This window comes from Mobula birostris, chromosome 2 (genome assembly GCF_030028105.1).
Source record: "Mobula birostris isolate sMobBir1 chromosome 2, sMobBir1.hap1, whole genome shotgun sequence".
NCBI classification, from domain to species: domain Eukaryota; kingdom Metazoa; phylum Chordata; class Chondrichthyes; order Myliobatiformes; family Myliobatidae; genus Mobula; species Mobula birostris.
Window position 1 is genome coordinate 152,812,132 of NC_092371.1, and position 17,111 is coordinate 152,829,242.

The following is a 17,111-nucleotide window of genomic DNA, read 5'->3' on the forward strand; positions in this document are numbered from 1 at the left end:
CAGATAGTCTCAGCAAAAAGATTTTACTGGTAGGCCATAATCATAACAAGTAGTTTGGCTGCAAAATGTTCTCAGTAAAATGTTTTTGGAAGGAAAGAAAAGAACATACAAGGTAGGAATTATTGGACAATTTATCCCTTATTCAGTTTGATCAAGTGAGAAGGGAGACTTAGCAAATAATTCATCCACATTGATCCCCAATATTGAACAATTATTCAATTGTATCTAATCCAAAAATGTAACTGATGGTCTCAGCCATTTTCTTTAACTTCTTTACATGGGGATTTATAACACCCAAAGGATTTTTCAAACAATGAGTTTTCTTTGGTAATCTGATACATACCACAACATAGGAGACTGAAGGAATTTCTTCTTTGTGTACTTCTGCCTGTATTCGACACAGAAGATGTTGGGTAATTGAGGAATCCTTGAAGAAGTTTCAATACTCAATATCAGCATCAAACTTCCACTGGTCAGCAATAGCATGGACCAAATCAGTGGTATTGCCTCAAATTTTCATTAACCCTATGTCTAAATTCTCTCACATGAAATTATCCTTCTATACACCACTAATTGCACTAGATATTCTTGTGATGCACAAAGTGAAGCACAATAAGTTATTTGAAATATTACAAAAAACTCTAGATCTAGATTCAAAAGACTTCTGTCCAATCAGAAATCTGTACTGGGATCAAACTGCCGCTGTAAGAATAGATGGAAAAGTGAGTCAGTTTATGAAAATCAAGAGAGGCATTAGACAAGGGTGTGTTTTCTCCCCTGTTTTATTTAATGTGTACAGTGAAACAATATTACAAAAAATAAGAGACATCTTGGGAATCAGAGATGGCGGTGAAAACATCAATAATTTCAGATATGCAGATAACACTGTGTTAATTGCAAGTACGGAGGAAGAACTACAAAACTTAATTGATATAATTGTTGAAGACAGTGCAAAAATGGGTCTATCTATCAATTGCAAAAAGACAGAATGTATGGTGATATCCAAAAAGAAGGAGAATCCTATCAGCAGGCTGAGAATGAATGGGGAAGACATAAAACAAGTACAGAACTTCTGCTACTTAGGAAGCTGGGTGACATCAGATGGCAGGTGCAACATGGACATCAAAAGAAGAATAGGGATGGCAAAAGACACCTTTACGAGACTGAAGAATATACTAACCAATACTAAACTAGGCATGACAATCCGCCTCAGAGTACTGAAATTTTACATTTATCCAGTTATGTTATATGGCTCAGAATGTTGGACATTCTGTAACATGAAGAAACAAATTGTAGCAGCAGAGATGTGGTTTTTGAGGAGGATGCAAAGAATATCATGGACAAAACGAATATCTAATGAGAATGGCATGAACAGAGCAAACACAAAAAGAGAAATAATGTATGAGATCATGAAAAGGCAACGTAACTTCATTGAACATGTGATTAGGAAAGAGGAGTTAGAATGCACAGTAATTATGGGAAAGATTGAAGGGAAGAAAGCAAGAGGAAGACAAATATAAATGATGATGGAGATATCAGGCAGAGAACTGGAAATGAATACCAATGAATTGATCCACTTGACTCGAAACAGGAGAGTGTGGGCCATGGCAGTCAAAGCTCAAACTGGGCATGGCACCTAATGATGATGATGATGACTCTTGTGACTCACCTGCAATTTTCTATACCTTTAGTTGCACATGTTACTGTGACACATTACATCATTTGTAGCAACAACAACTAATAGTTTATTTTCCTTTTAGAACTTAGGTGTCAAAACATTGTCAAATATTCCATATTAGAATTTTAACAATTTTCCTCTTAAAGGTCTCAGTGGATACTATCTCCAGACAATGGGAGGGCTGTAGAAACCAGACTCTGACTACATAGCAGATAAAAATATTTGTATTCATTCTATTTTTGTTTATAATAATAATAATAATAATAATAATAAATACTTCATTGATCCTGAGTGGAAAATTCTTTCATTACAGCAGCAACATTTAAAAACACACTTAGCAGTATACAGACTTAACTATAATAAAGTACAAAATAATAATGTACATACTAATGATTTTCAGTGTGCAATAATTTGCAATAAAGTGCAATAATAATGTATGAAATAATAAAACAGAGGCTATTGTACTATGATGAGAGATGAACTGTCATATATGCTTATTGCATTTAGTAGGAAAGGTTTTCTGTAACGTCCCTTGTGACAGTGGAGCTGAATGAGTCTGTGCAAAAGGGTGCTCCACTGCTTATTCTGTAGGTTGTGGGGAGTATGAGCCAGATTATCCATAATGGATAACAATTTGTTTAGTGACCTTTTCTCCACCACTAACTCAAAAGAGTCCTGTGACCTCCAGTTCTTAGTACTTTCCACAACAGGAATAGGCCCAAGCTGGCCATTCTATTTGGACCTCTCTTTATTTTGTATACTGCTATCAAATCTCCCTCAGTCTCTTTTTCTCTGAGTTAAAAAACTCTAGCCTCTCAATTTTATCTTTTAAATGCAGTTTCTCATCCCAGAACCTATTAACCATCAGAAAACTGTCTCTGACTCCATCCTGACCTCCTCAGCTCTGGAGAACTCCCGTCCCCTGCCACCAAACTCACAGTTCACGTGTCCTGTACTGCTCTCTTCTACCTCCTGAAGCACCTTCAATTACTCCAAAAGACTGAGGCTTGGTAAAATACTGAAAGGCTTTTATTCGCTGTACAATATGACCTCCACAGTGAGTGTCTGCCCCCGGACTGAGGGGGAGGGGCAAGGCGAACACCGTTATACAGGACTCTGTGGGAGGAGTCACAGGGCCAGTCAGCAGAGGGGTGTGTCCAGACAGGTAACCGAGTTACAACATATATACATGGTTTACCACACCTCCTAACCAAGGTCCACAAACATCTGGGTAGGCCCAATGTCTCTGCATTCACTGCATTCATTCTATTCCCTCTTGGTTCAATCCCTTTCCACCTAGATCTGTAACACTTCACATGCTCTCCATCTTCTCTATAACTTTTAATCCCCTGGCCCTGAGTGCCTCATTTTCACCATGGATGTCCAGTCACTATGCACACCCATCCCCATCAAGAAGGCCTTAAAGCTCTCCACTTCTTTCTCAATAAAAGAAACAACCAGTTCCCCTCCACCACCAGCTTTCTCCATCTGGCAGAACTGGTCCCCACCCTCAACAACTTTTCCTTTGGCTCCTCTCAATTTCTCTAGACTCAGGGCATAGCCATGAGCACCTGCCTGGACCTCAACAATGTGTGCCCTTTCATTGCAATGTAGAATAGTCCATGTTCCAAGCCCTCCCTGGTAATGCTCACCATCACTTGCACCACTAATTTGATGATTGCATCGGTACTGTTTCATGCACCCGTGCTGAGCTCGTCAATTTCAGCAACATTGCCTCTAACTTTAATCCTGCCCTTAAGTTCACTTGGTCCATTTCTGACACCTCCTTCCCCTTTCTCAATCACTCTGTCGCCATCACTGGAGCCAAACTGTTGACTGAAGTCTTTTATAAACCTACTGATTCCCACAGTTATCTTGACTGTAACTTCCCACCTTGTCACCTATTATTCCCTTGATGAAGTTTTTGAGGATATTGGGGATGCAGGGGTTAATGACTTTCGAGGACTTTGTACTCTGTTAACATAAGTTGCATCCTTTGTTTCTACTTCACGCAGCTGTGAGGTTGTGAAATAGCTAAACTACGTTGTTTCAATCAAGGGTAGAACTGTCTGTGTAAAGTAACAGATGTGTGCACGTCTGATAACACTGCAAGGCTAATTACTCTCTTCCCTTAAAACTGTTTGTACTAGTCTGCACATACTTCATAACTAAAAGAAAACAACTCCTTATATAGAATGGCCTGTGGATCTTTATGTGTATAAAAGTAAACTATTGTAACCTTACAGCAGAGGTCCGATACCAGCCCCCAGGGAGAGAGGGAAATCTGTCCCTCTAGGTGTTTTGGCTCCGAAGCCTCTCGCCGGCTGAGCTCAAACAAATAAACCGGTGAAAGGATAAAGTAAAGAACTGTGTTATGTGGATATTGGTCCGGTGAATTTAAGTTTACACCCTTTTTTCAGTTCCTTTGTCTCTGCTGCATTTGTTCTCAGGATGAGAATTTCCTTTCCAGGACATTAGACATACCCTCCTTCTTCAAAGAACAGGGTTTCTCTTCCTCCACCATTGATGATGCCCTCACCCGCATCTCCTCCACTTCCCGAATATCCATGCTCACACCACCTTCCTGTCACCTTAACAGTGAGAGAGTTCCTCTTGTCCTGAACCTCCCATTCCATGACCCTCTGCAAGCAAAACACCATTCCCCGCAACCTCCACCATTTCCAAAGGGATCCTACCATCAAACACATCTTTACCTCCCCCATCTCTCTGCTTTCCTCAGGAATCACACTCCCATGAACCCCTTGTACCTCCTTTCCTCCCCAACATTCTCCCTCCCAGCATTTTTACCTGCAAGCGGTGCCCATTCACCTCCTGCCTCATCTCAATTCAGGGCCCCAAACAGTGCTTCTAGATGAGACAACACTTCCCCTGAGAATCTGCCAGGGTCACCCATCGTGTCTGGTGCTCCTAATATGCCCTTCCCTACCTTGATATTATCCTTCATAAACTGCGGAATCATTTCATCGAGGACTTCCTCTCTATCTGCCAAAAGTGGAACTTTCCAATGGCCAAACATTTTAATTCTGATTCCCATTCTTGCTCCGATATGTCTGTCCATGGTCTCCTCTTGTGCTACAATGAGGCCACCCTCAGGATAGAGGAGTAATACCTTATATTCTGAAGAGGTAGCCTCCAACTTGAGGGCATGAATATCGATTTTTCCTTTTGATAAAAACTATACTGCTTCCCCTCTGCTCTTCTTTATTCCCCACTCTGATTTCTTACCTTTTCACACCAGCACCCTCCGTCTTTCCTTTTTCTGATTGTTCACTGTCCTCTTCCATCAGATTCTTTCCTCTCCAGCCCTTTACCTTTTGCACTTGCCTAGCTTCACCTATCACCTTCCAGCTATCCTCCTTCCCTTCACCCCACCTTTTTATTCTGTCATCTTCCCCCTTCTTTTCTAGTCCTGAAGAAGGGTCTCAGCCCAAAATGTTAACTGTTCACTTCCATGAAGGCTGCCTGAGCTGTCGAGTTCTTCCAGCATTTTGTGTGAGTTGTCTTGTAAAATTTGTTTGAACTTTCTCCTATACCTTGATATTTCAGATTAATTAAGTCTTTGAGCTGAACTATTAACTATGATTCTGTTAGCACAGATGCTGCCTGGCCTGCTGAGTCTTTCCAAAATTCCTATTCTGATTGCTTGGTTCAGGGTCTCTGCATATTTCCTGTTGTGTCTGTGCACAACTACATATCAATTAAGTAAAAGCACACACGCAGAAGATGGCTTTAACTGGAGTATTCACATTGCAGAGAGAGAGAACAATATGCAATGAGAGAGACAACGGATCAATATGTAGTGCTACGAGGGCGGTCATTACTCTAGAAGAAATAGATCCATACATTACACTTCCTCTCCCTTCAGATTAATGCAGCATAAAAGTGTCTACATACAAAACATTCAATTTGCCTTTCAGTAATCCATATTCCAAATAAATATGCTTTCACAATAATAGTCCATAACTAACTTCACAGTTCTAAAATTTCAGTCTTTTGGGTCCCCCTCTGTTTCTTTCAGGATAGCCCTCTAGACATGTGGAGTGGTATCAGGTTTGGTAGGTTTCTTGTCTAAGACAACGTTCTCAGCTTCCGTTGTCACTTTGCTGTCAGTGACATGATCATCACTGAGAGGGAAGACTGGTGACTACCATGTGTCTGTCTTGTTGGATGTAGTTGACTCAGGTGTATTCTTTGTTTCTTTGTTTGAGTATCCAGTATGTGGTCCACATGACATCTCCATGTCTGATCTTCAACATCCACTGTGTACAGCAGTGGTCCAGACCTTGTAGCTATTCCATCGGATGTCCACTTGTCTTCTTGGTAATCATGCACTAGGACTTCTTGTCCAATCTGGAGTAAGTCTTTACACCACTGAGGTGTTCTCTAATGGAATCTCAGAAAACAGCCTGTTGTAGTCAACCTCTGACAAAGCTGACTATATCCAACTCCATTATCAGTTTTACTCCAGACACATCTATTGGATTCCAGATGATTTTGTGATCTGCTTCAGTTATACTATGTAGTTTTAGGCATGACAGTTTACCATTACCAGACTCTATGTTGTCTGATCTGATCTGTTTTATCTTTGGTAACTTTATGCTTTTGCTTAGTTTTGTGTTTGAGACTTTCACTTAGTTGTTCTTTTGTCTTCATGTTCTATCTATGTGACCTTGTCTGTGACACTTTCAGCAGATTTTTTCTTTGAACCAACAGTAATTTGCATCATGAGAGGATTTGCTACATCGATAACATCCTTGGCTTTTTGCACTATTCAGGGACATTATTTTGTTCATTTCACATTCTAACCTCCTATTCTGTAGTCCTGCTGCATCCTTGGTTGAAGTCTCTAATGATTACAGTGATCAATGCCATTCTAAAATTAGGCCTCTTTCTGCCATAACCTCATTTGAGTGTTTTGATTATGCATGCCACATAAAAGCCCATCCCTGAATGCATCAGAAAGTCCATCTCTACAGTAACAGTACCGGGAAAGTTTGTTCAGTTTTATAATGTATTCAGAAATGCTTTAATCTTTTGATTGGTTCCTTTGGTAAAATCTAAATCTCTCAGACCTTACCAGCAGTTTACGGTGCAAGTGATCTTGTAAGATTGTAACAATTTCATTGATCGTCTTGCTTGCTGGCTTTTCAGGGTTGCGTAAGAGACTGTACAGGTTTCCCCTGCCATCCAAAGGTAGAGCGTTCCTATGAAACCGTTCGTAAGCCGGAATGTCGTAAAGTGAATAAGCAATTACCGTTTATTTATATGGGAAAAATTTGTGAGTGTTCGCAGACCCAAAAGAAACCTACCAAATCATGCCAAATAACACATAAAACCTAAAATAACAGTAACATATAGTAAAAGCAGGAATGATATGATAAATACACAGCCTATATAAAGTAGAAATAATGTATGTACAGTGTAGTATCACTTACCAGAATCAGAAAGACAGCGCCGAGCACACCGATGATGGTGTGTTAGGCTGCGTCGTCAGAGGTTGGGTTAGTGCAGTGGTCTCTAACCTCCAGGCCTGGTCCGTGAAGCATGCAGTGGTGCAGCGGTAGTTGGAACGCACCCAGCACATCTTCAAGAAAAAAGCCGAAATAAACAAGCTAATTAATTAGGTGCCGTCCAGCACATAACCGTCGGCCTAGATTGGAGGCGACACAATCGGCAATCACCTCTGATCTGGGCCGACATTTACGTGTCTATCCAAATGCTTGTAGATTCTGTCTCTTAGTACTCCCTCCAATAACTTACCTACTACTGACGTTAAACTCACCGGCCTATAATTTCCTGGGTTACTTTTCGATCCTTTTTTAAACAACGGAACAACATGAGCCACTCTCCAATCCTCCGGCACCTCACCCGTAGACAGCGACATTTTAAATATTTCAGCCAGGGCCCCTGCAATTTCAACACTAGTCTCCTTCAAGATCAGAGGGAACACCCTGTCAGGTCCCGGGGATTTATCCACTTTAATTTTCCTCAAGACAGCAAGGACCTCCTCCTTTTTGATCTGTACAGTTTCCATGATCTCACTACTGTTTCCCTTAATTCCATAGATTTCATGCCAGCTTCCTTAGTAAATACAGACGCAAAAAACCTATTTAAGATCTCCCCCATTTCCTTTGGTTCCGCACATAGCCGACCACTCTGATCTTCAAGAGGACCAAATTTATCCCTTACAATCCTTTTGCTCTTAATATACCTGTAAAAGCTCTTTGGATTATCCTTCACTTTGACTGCCAAGGCAACCTCATGCTTCTTTTAGCCCTCCTGATTTTTTTCTTAAGTATTTTCTTGCAATCCTTATACTCCTCAAGCACCTTATTTACTCCCTGCTTCCTATACACGTCATACAACTCCCTCTTCTTCTTTATCAGAGTTGCAATATCCCTTGAGAACCAAGGTTCCTTATTCCTATTCACCTTGCCTTTAATCCTTACAGGAACATGCAAATTCTGCACTCCCAAAATTTCTGCTTTGAAGGCTTCCCACCTACTGATCACATCCATGCCAGAGAACAACCTGTCCCAATCCACGCTTTTTAGATCCTTTCTCATTTCTTCAAATTTGGCCTTCTTCCAGTTAAGAACCTCAACCCTAGACCAGATCTATCCTTGTCCATGATCAAGTTGAAACTAATGGTGTTATGATCACTGGAACCAAAGTGCTCCCCTACACAGACTTCTGTCACTTGTCCTAACTCGTTTCCTAACCGGAGATCCAATATTGCATTCCCTCTAGTTGGTCCCTCTATATATTTATTTAGAAAACTTCCTGAACACAGTTTACAAACTCTAAACCATCTAGACCTCTAACAGTATGGGAGACCCAATCAATATATGGAAAATTAAAATCCCCTACCACCATAACTTTATGTTTCCTGCAGTTGCCTGCTATCTCTCTGCAGATTTGCACTTCCAATTCTCTTTGACTATTGGGTGATCTGTAATACAATCCCACTAATGTTGCATACCTTTCCTGTTTCTCAGCTCCACCCACAAGGACTGAGTAGACAAGCCCTCTAATCTGTCCTGCCTGAGCACTGCTGTAATATTTTCCCTAACAAGCAATCCTACTCCCCCACCTTTCATTTCTCTGCCTTGATCACATCTGAAACATCGGAACCCTGGAATATTAAGCTGCCAGTCCTGCCCCTCCTGTAGCCAAGTTTCACTAATTGCTACAACGTCATAATTCCACGTGTCAATCCACGCCCTCAACTCATCCGCCTTCCCACGATACTCCTAGCATTGAAATATATACACCTCAGAAGATTTTTACCACCACTCACAACCTTTCTATTAGTGGATTGCTTGAACTTTTAACATCATTTATTTTCACCCCAGCCACGCTGTCAGCTCTGGTACTGGTATCAATTAAATAAAAGCACACATGCAGGAGATGGCTTTAACTGGTGTATGTGAGAGAGAGAGAGAGAGGAGAGAGAGAGAGAGAGAGAGAGAGAGAGAGAGAGAGAGAGAGAGAGAGAGAGAGAGAGAGAGAGAGAGAGAGAGACAGAGAGAGAGAGAGAGAGAGAGAGAGAGAGAGAGAGAGAGAGAGAGAGAGAGAGAGAGAGAGAGAGAGAGAGAGAGAGAGAGAGAGAGAGAGAGAGAGAGAGAGAGAGAGAGAGAACACAATGCACATGCATCAATACATAATGCTAAGGATGGGGGGGGGGATGTCATTGCTCTAAAAAAATATCTATACAATGCAGTTTTATGTCCATTTCTTCAGAAATCAGTTAAACAGCAATAGCTGCACCAGTAGAAAGAGAAAAATAATTTTTAAAAAAGGAATGAAGTTTGGTAATGTCCTGAAACCTTTTCAAAAATTCTACCAGCCAGCCACAGAATAACATGATTTTTTTTTATAAATAGGACAATTGATGCATGCTGCAGAAGATCACGTTAGTGAAGATTGCATCTTGAATATTAATGAAGCTTAAAGGGATAGAACAATAACTCTGCAAACTGCATGGTTCACTCCAGTCAATGATCTCTCCTCATGTTTTCATTCGCTGACTGTACTTCTTAATAGTGGATAAACATGATTAGTAATATTGACTTTGTGTGCTTGGCAACTTCGCTGTTTTAGATATCTATAACACGTCAGCAGCATCTGTGGACAGTTAGCATTTCAAATTGAAGATTTCATCTTAAATTCATTTTCAACATGAAGTATCAACTCTGCTCTTTCAATGAAACTGCCCGGTCTGCTAAGTATTCCCGGTCTGCTAAGTATTTGCAGAATTTTCAGTTTTACATCAGTTTTTTTAGCACCTGTAGTTTATTTTTTGGAAGTTTTTCATCTTGCTTCAAAATAGTTTTTGTGAAATAGGAAATAGTTTTCAATGTATTTAATCCAGCTGATATATTGTTCCATCCAATTCTCTCTGTGGAATTTGATAGATATTTCACTTCTCTTTTATAATTTGCTTCAAACTCCTTTGTGAAAGAGATGTCAAAGTCTACTTTTTCAATAACACTTCTACAATTTCAAACTGTAAAGCACCTTTGTCATTGTAATTTAGAAATACGGCACAGTAACAGGCTCTTCCAGCCCAATGAGCCTACATTGCCCAATTACAAATATGAGATCTAATTAACCCATGAACCCAATGTCTCTGGAATGTGGGAGGAAACCAGAGCACCTGGAGGAAATCCAAGCAGTGCCAGGGAGAATGTATAAGCTCTTTACAGACAGCAGTTTGAATTGAATCTAGGTCGCTGGTGCTGTAATACTGTTATGCTAACTGCTGAGTCAATGCACCACCAATTTCATCCTGTTGATATTTTACTGACCACTTGCCTTGTCTTTAACATTGGGTGCTGATGGTATAATTGAGGCAATGCCAAATTAAGAATGATTAAGCAAAATGTGGAAATGAACTAAATGAATATTGTTAGATTCAGCTGTTAACTCACGACTATCGCAAAAGTCAATGGCACATTAATTTAGTTTTCTCATGTTCCTTGCTTAAATCGAGTCATTCACAGAAGAAGATTTTGATGGTAATTGGTCCATCTCTTGAATTTATTAAATAAAAACTGCAAGTAAATACATCCCATCCTAAAGGCTAGTTGTTAAGAGGAGGAGAAAACAGATAAAGTCTTTAGCTTTTAAGTGAGGGCACACTTCCGAGCATTGTTTCACTTCAATGATATTAAGTGCCAGAACTACAAGATATCAAATAAAACAGTTTTCTGGTGCCCCCTGCAGTGCTGTATTTAAAAAAGGTTTTACAAGCCTTTTAAATTTCTTTAATTCATCAGGGTAGATTTACATTTGTGCTATATCCTATAAAAATTCAAAGCATAGAGATTCCAGCTATTAATGTATCTCAATAATACTTCCACGAGGCACACTGATCTGCCTTTTTCACATTTTCATTTTAAGAAGATTAAGTGGCTTTAACAAAATGCAGTGACTTAACTAGAATTGCTACATTGGTGATATAACTATGCTGTCCTTACAGAGGAAGATGTATAATTTGATATTCTGATCAAAGGAGTAAATTTTCTGTCCTTCATTAGCACAATATACACTCAGTGGCCACTTTATTAGATACACCTGCTCATTAATGCAAATATCTAATCAGCCAGTCATGTGGCACCAACTCAATGCGTAAGAGCATGAAGACATGATCAAGAAGTTCAGTTGCTGTTCAGACAAAACATCAGAATGGGGAAGAAGTGTGACCTAAGTGACTTTCACCATGAAGTGATTATTAATGTCAGACGGGTGGTTTCTTTATCTCAGAAACTGCTCATCTCTTAGGGTTTCAAACACAGCAGTCTCTAGAATTTACAGAAAATGGGGCACAAAACAGAAAACACTCAGTGAGCAGCAGTTCAGTGGGCAATAACGCCTTATTAATGAGAGAGTCAGAGGGAAATGGCCAGACTGGATCAAGCTGGAAGGTCACGGTAATTCTAACAACCACGTGTTACAACAGTGGTGGGCAGGAGAGCATCTCTCAATGCATAGCACATCCAACCTTGAAGTGGATAAGCTTCAGCAGCAGAAGACCATGAACATACACTCAATGGCCACTTTATCAGGTATAGTAGCCACGGGGTGTATTTCTTTGCTCAAAGTATCATTCGATTGCTGTACAAAATCAGGGGATATTATTCAGAAATACACTACACAGAACATGCACTTTAAAAGCATTTATTATTACCATTTAGCATGAAGAACTGTCCTTCTCAATCATTCCTTCTATTTAGTGATGTGGACGCCCGACAACACCTAAGCACTATTTGTTGATTCATCCTACACTTCCTCTGACCCATGTCTAACTTAATTGATGCCCCGTGGCTGTGGGGTCTATCTTCTTGCAAAATTTCTTAATAATAAATAAAGCAATCTATCCTGTTGTGGCGAACGGGTGAACCCAAACACAGGACACTGACACGTAGGTAGAGTAATCTAAAGAGTGTTTATTAATGGTTGCAGGGAAGGCCAGGGAACGAGTGAGGCTTGACTGGGGATCGAACCTGGGTCGCTGTGGTGAGAGAGTGGTGTTTACCCACTGAGCCAACGGAGAGTGTAGGCGGGTGGCGGAACGAGGCAGAAGAGGGATGCAGACCGGGGTGCGAGCGTGGCTTAAGGAGAACAGCAGGCAGGAGGATGAACGGAAAGGCAGGCGGCCGGCAACCCTTTATCTTAACACGGAGCATTGCTGGAGCTGAATGGCAAAAACGAGACAGGTGGCAGGCAATACTTATCTTGACACGGAGAGACAGAGCTAACACCGGCAAATCTCGGTACTGAAGTAAAACTTAGAATACACAATCCTTAGCGGCCAGGAACGTGAATTACCACACTGGCTGAAACAACGATCTGGCCATGAGTAGATGCAAAGCCGGGATGTTTATGCTGCAGGTTTAGATGAGAATCAGGTGTCGCAATCAAGGAGCCTGGGAGAACAAGGGGAAAAGGGAATTAGGAGAACATTGGGAATTAACGGTCGGGACCGTGACATATCCATTCATTTTCTCCTTTAATGAGCAGGATGGATGATCTCAGGGGAGGCACCCAAATGATCAGATACCTGCTGTGAAATCTTTATCTCATTTGTAAACAATAAGATTAATATTTTTATGAGACTTAAAGGAACTCTCAATGCTTCTCGACTTTGACAACATGATCCCAACCCCTCTCTCTCTCCCCTCTTCCCACCCCCACCATCGCACTCTCCTCCTCACTGAAAAACAACTTTTGCATGCCTGGTTTTAGTTCATTGTTAGCTGAACCAGACTTTCCCAGAAAGGCTGGTGGTTAATCATCATGGCACCAACTGTCATAAGGTGGAATATCTGAGTTACTGAAAGTTTGGCTGTTTGAAATCGTCAAAGATGCTGACAGCATCATCAGCTGGTGGCTTAGCTGCCAAAGCCTATATACCAGGAGGCCCCAATCAGTGGGATCAGTAGCTGCATTCACTGCAATGACGACTGTTAACTGCTCAACTATCCTTCTCCAACTTACAGAGCAGGTGAAATTTAGCCTCTTGGTTGCTTTGAAATTAAACTCTTCTTCAGCCGCTGGACTGCAGGAAAGGTTGAGTACAAAGTGATTGTGCTCCATCTGTCCGGCCCACGAACCCCTGAATTTGCAATACCATTGTCTCGAGTATTAGCCAATCTCTGGTTTGGGGTTTTGAAGTAAAATTAATTTCAGACAGGTCTATTACACTGAGTTTAAGGGGTTACCAGGTCATGGTGCTCTATGTTCATTCCAATCGGAGAAGTATGACAGTTCAGTACTTGGTCTAACTCATTACAGGTTTCTGTCCAATAATGCTCATTTAGGATAATCTAGAACAATATAAATGCAATGGAAACTTGTTATCCTTATCGTGAGGTCCAGAAAATTAATATTATCATGTGCTATATGTAAAGATCAATATTATTCACTAGAATATTATTAGTTTTACTATTAGAACATGCATAAACTCCACATGTAGTGCACAGTAAGATCTCTTTTTCCATTGTAAACACATTTGCCACATCATTACACATACTGCAGAGAAAAATCTATTGATAGCCTTATGGCTGACATTGTCTTTTATTGGCAGTCTGAAGATTTAATAAGGCAATGCTTTCTGTTTTCAGACTCATGAAAGCTGACATTTGTATTGCTTTCAAACTATAGTGAGAGCCTTCCTTACAAGGGCTATAAACTGCTTTCATGAGAAGTTTTTGATACCCATACTGTTGCAGGATTTATCTAAGATGCCAGATAAATGATTACAAGCACCTCCATCACCAGCACACAGATCTCGCAACTGGTAAATCAGCCCCTTAACAGTGGCAGACGCACCACATGTCTAGATTTCAATACCCAGGTGCCACAGCTGACAGTCAGACATAAAGCTCAGTAGACCAGAGCTGTGTGAAATATTAGCTTTTGTCAGCTCCTCTGCTGATACTAATGACAAGAAAATATAGGTGCCATACTTGCCGGATTTTAGTGTTTGATATACAATTGGAAGTAAAGCCAGGCTTGTTATATATAATTCAATGCTTTACCAGCTGCAGGAAGGGAGTGACAGGTTGGCATATTGTAAGAAGGTGCTGGACAATTATTCGAGTACATCTTATATCTAGTCTGCCTGGGTATCATTATTTTGAGGTTATCCTTCTAGGCTTGTATTCCAAAGCAAAATATTGTGGATGATGTAAAATCAGGAATTAGAAGTTATGTTGCATGGGTCAGGCAGCTAGTTTCCATGACAGACAAATAACAATCTGAACAGCCTCTCTCTTCACTGGTGCTACCCAGACTAGGTATGAAATTTGTCACACAAACACAAGATAATCTGTAGATACTGGAAATCCAAAACAACACACACACAATGCTGGAGCAACTCAGCAGCCAGGCAGCATCTATGGAAAAGAGTAAATTGTCTACGTTTCAAGCTCACCCTTCATTCAAACTGGAAAGGAAGAGGGAACAAGTCAGACGAAGAAGTTGGGGGAGAGGGTGAAGAATAAATACAAGGTGGCAGATGATAGGTGAAACTGGATGAGGAGGAGGGGGTGAAGTGAAGAGCTGGGGTGTTGATTGCTCTGACTATCTACAAAGTTATTAATTGGGATTTAATGATTTGCAGTCATCCATTAGCAATATCACCTGTTCCAATGGTGTCCCATACTTGTGTTTGTGTTATAGTTCTGTTTTTTTTTTCACACGTTATTTCCTCCAGCGTGGTTGGCAATGTCATCGACTAGGGACACAAAGTCATACAGGATAGAAACAGGCCCTTAGGGCCAACCAGTCCATACACATAAAAACCAAGATGCCTATCATCCCACTTGCCTGCATTTTGTCCATTTCCCTCGTATCCTTTCCTATCCCTGTACCTGTCCAATACCTTTTAAATGTCAATTTGCCTGCCTCAACCATACCCTGTGGCAGTCACCTTAAATGTTTGATGTCCAATTCTTGATTCCCAGCCTTATGAAAAATCAATTTCCTGCCCCCCCCACCACATCCCTTCCCCCACCCCCACCCCCCCACATCCCTTCTCTTTCTTTCCAGGACTGCAATGTCATTCCTAGGCAAACTCAGAGTGACTCTACCTCCTAACATATCTTTCATGCAAACATTTCAATTGCAGCAGAAATAAACCACGTGCCATCACATCCCCCACCACCATACCTGGTCCCCTATTAAATAAGATCATGGCTGATCTAAGTTAGTGTCAGGTTAGCATTCTCATCTCTTCATAGTAACCTTTAACCTCTGCTTTAAAACAATTCAGGTCTTTTCTCTAACTATCTTTTGAGGGTGAATATTCCAAAGGCTTGGGGCCTTCTGACAGAAAAAAGTACTTAATCTTTGTCTGTATTGTATAAACCTTCACTTTACACAGTGATCCTTAGTTTTAGGCTGTCCTATGAGGAAGCATTCTAGTCTTCTGTCAATACCCTTTAGGGTCCTATATTTTTCAAACAGATCACTACATCATCTTCTAAACCCCAGTGAATATAAGCCAAGCTGAGCAATTTTTCTTCATATGACAACTCATTAATCTAAGCTTTTGTCTGGTGAACTTTAATCTGTACTGCTCTCAATGTAATAAGTAAAAAGATCAGTACTATATACAGTACTCTGGATACGGTCTCATCAATGTCTTATGTAATTGAATCATAAACATCCCACGTTTATATTCAACTCTTCTATCAATAAAGGACCGTACTTTCTTTTTTAACAACATTCTCTACCAAACTTTTGGTGAATCATGTTGTGGGATATGTAGGTCCCCTCTGCATTCCAAAGCTCTACAAAACCTCACCAACTAGTTTTCATTTTTCTGCCAAAATAAATAACGTCATAGTTTCCCACATTATGCTCTATTTTCTCATTCTTTTCCCCAATTGGTACCCCTTTGTATCTTCATTATATTCTCTTCACAGCATCCTCTCCCATCTATCTCTGCATTATCAGTAAACTTAGCAACAATACTTCATTTTATCTTGCCAACTAGTAACAAAATATTTGTACCTACTCCATTTTCTATCTGCCAGCCAGTCACAGTGTGATGGAGTCAGATAGTAATACAGCATGGGTATAGGACTTCTGGTTCAACCCAGACAATGTCAACCACCCAGCTAGTCCCAATTTCTAACATTCGTCGCATATTCCTCTGAGACCCCACATCTCTATCCAAGTTCTCCTTCAATGAACTATTGTACCTGCCCCAACTACTTCCTCTGGCAGCTAATTAATGTAAATAGTCATCTATTCAGTTCAGTAAGTTACTTTTTAACACCATCCTACATTGTTAAGCCATGATTTCCATTAATGATTGATACCCTTATCCGCTAACTTCATCACAGCCTGATGGTCCCCTTCGTTCTCACAGCTCCTTCCTCAGCTATTTTGTGTTTCCTTTTCTCAGCTCTCAAGACTGCAAAAACCTTAACTTATACTTTGAATTTAGTACTCTCCACTCTTTGCCAATGGAGAGGTCAAACATAAATAAGGTAAATATTTTGCAGGATCCCTCTGTTTAGCTGGTAAACCTCCCTTGACTTCCCATTTGGCTGTGCCTTCAGTGTTACAGCCCACTCTGATCTGTTTTCAGGTTCCTGGATTCTTCCAATGAAGATCGACATAAGATTGAAGAACAGGAGGTCTTTATACAGATAGGCACAGGGCAACTGTTTGGACTATGCACTACATCTGATCATTTCTTTCCATGGAGATTTAACATTTCCTCCAGACTTATCTGCTTCTAATTTGTTGTTTTAGTACCACCCAGTTTCATTCTGCATCTGCATATTTCTTATAGGTTCCATCCCATTAAATATATTTCCATTTGTTGAAACAGGACTTCTATCTCTGATGAAAGGGTACTGATCAAGGATACTAACTCTTTTTTCTTCACTGA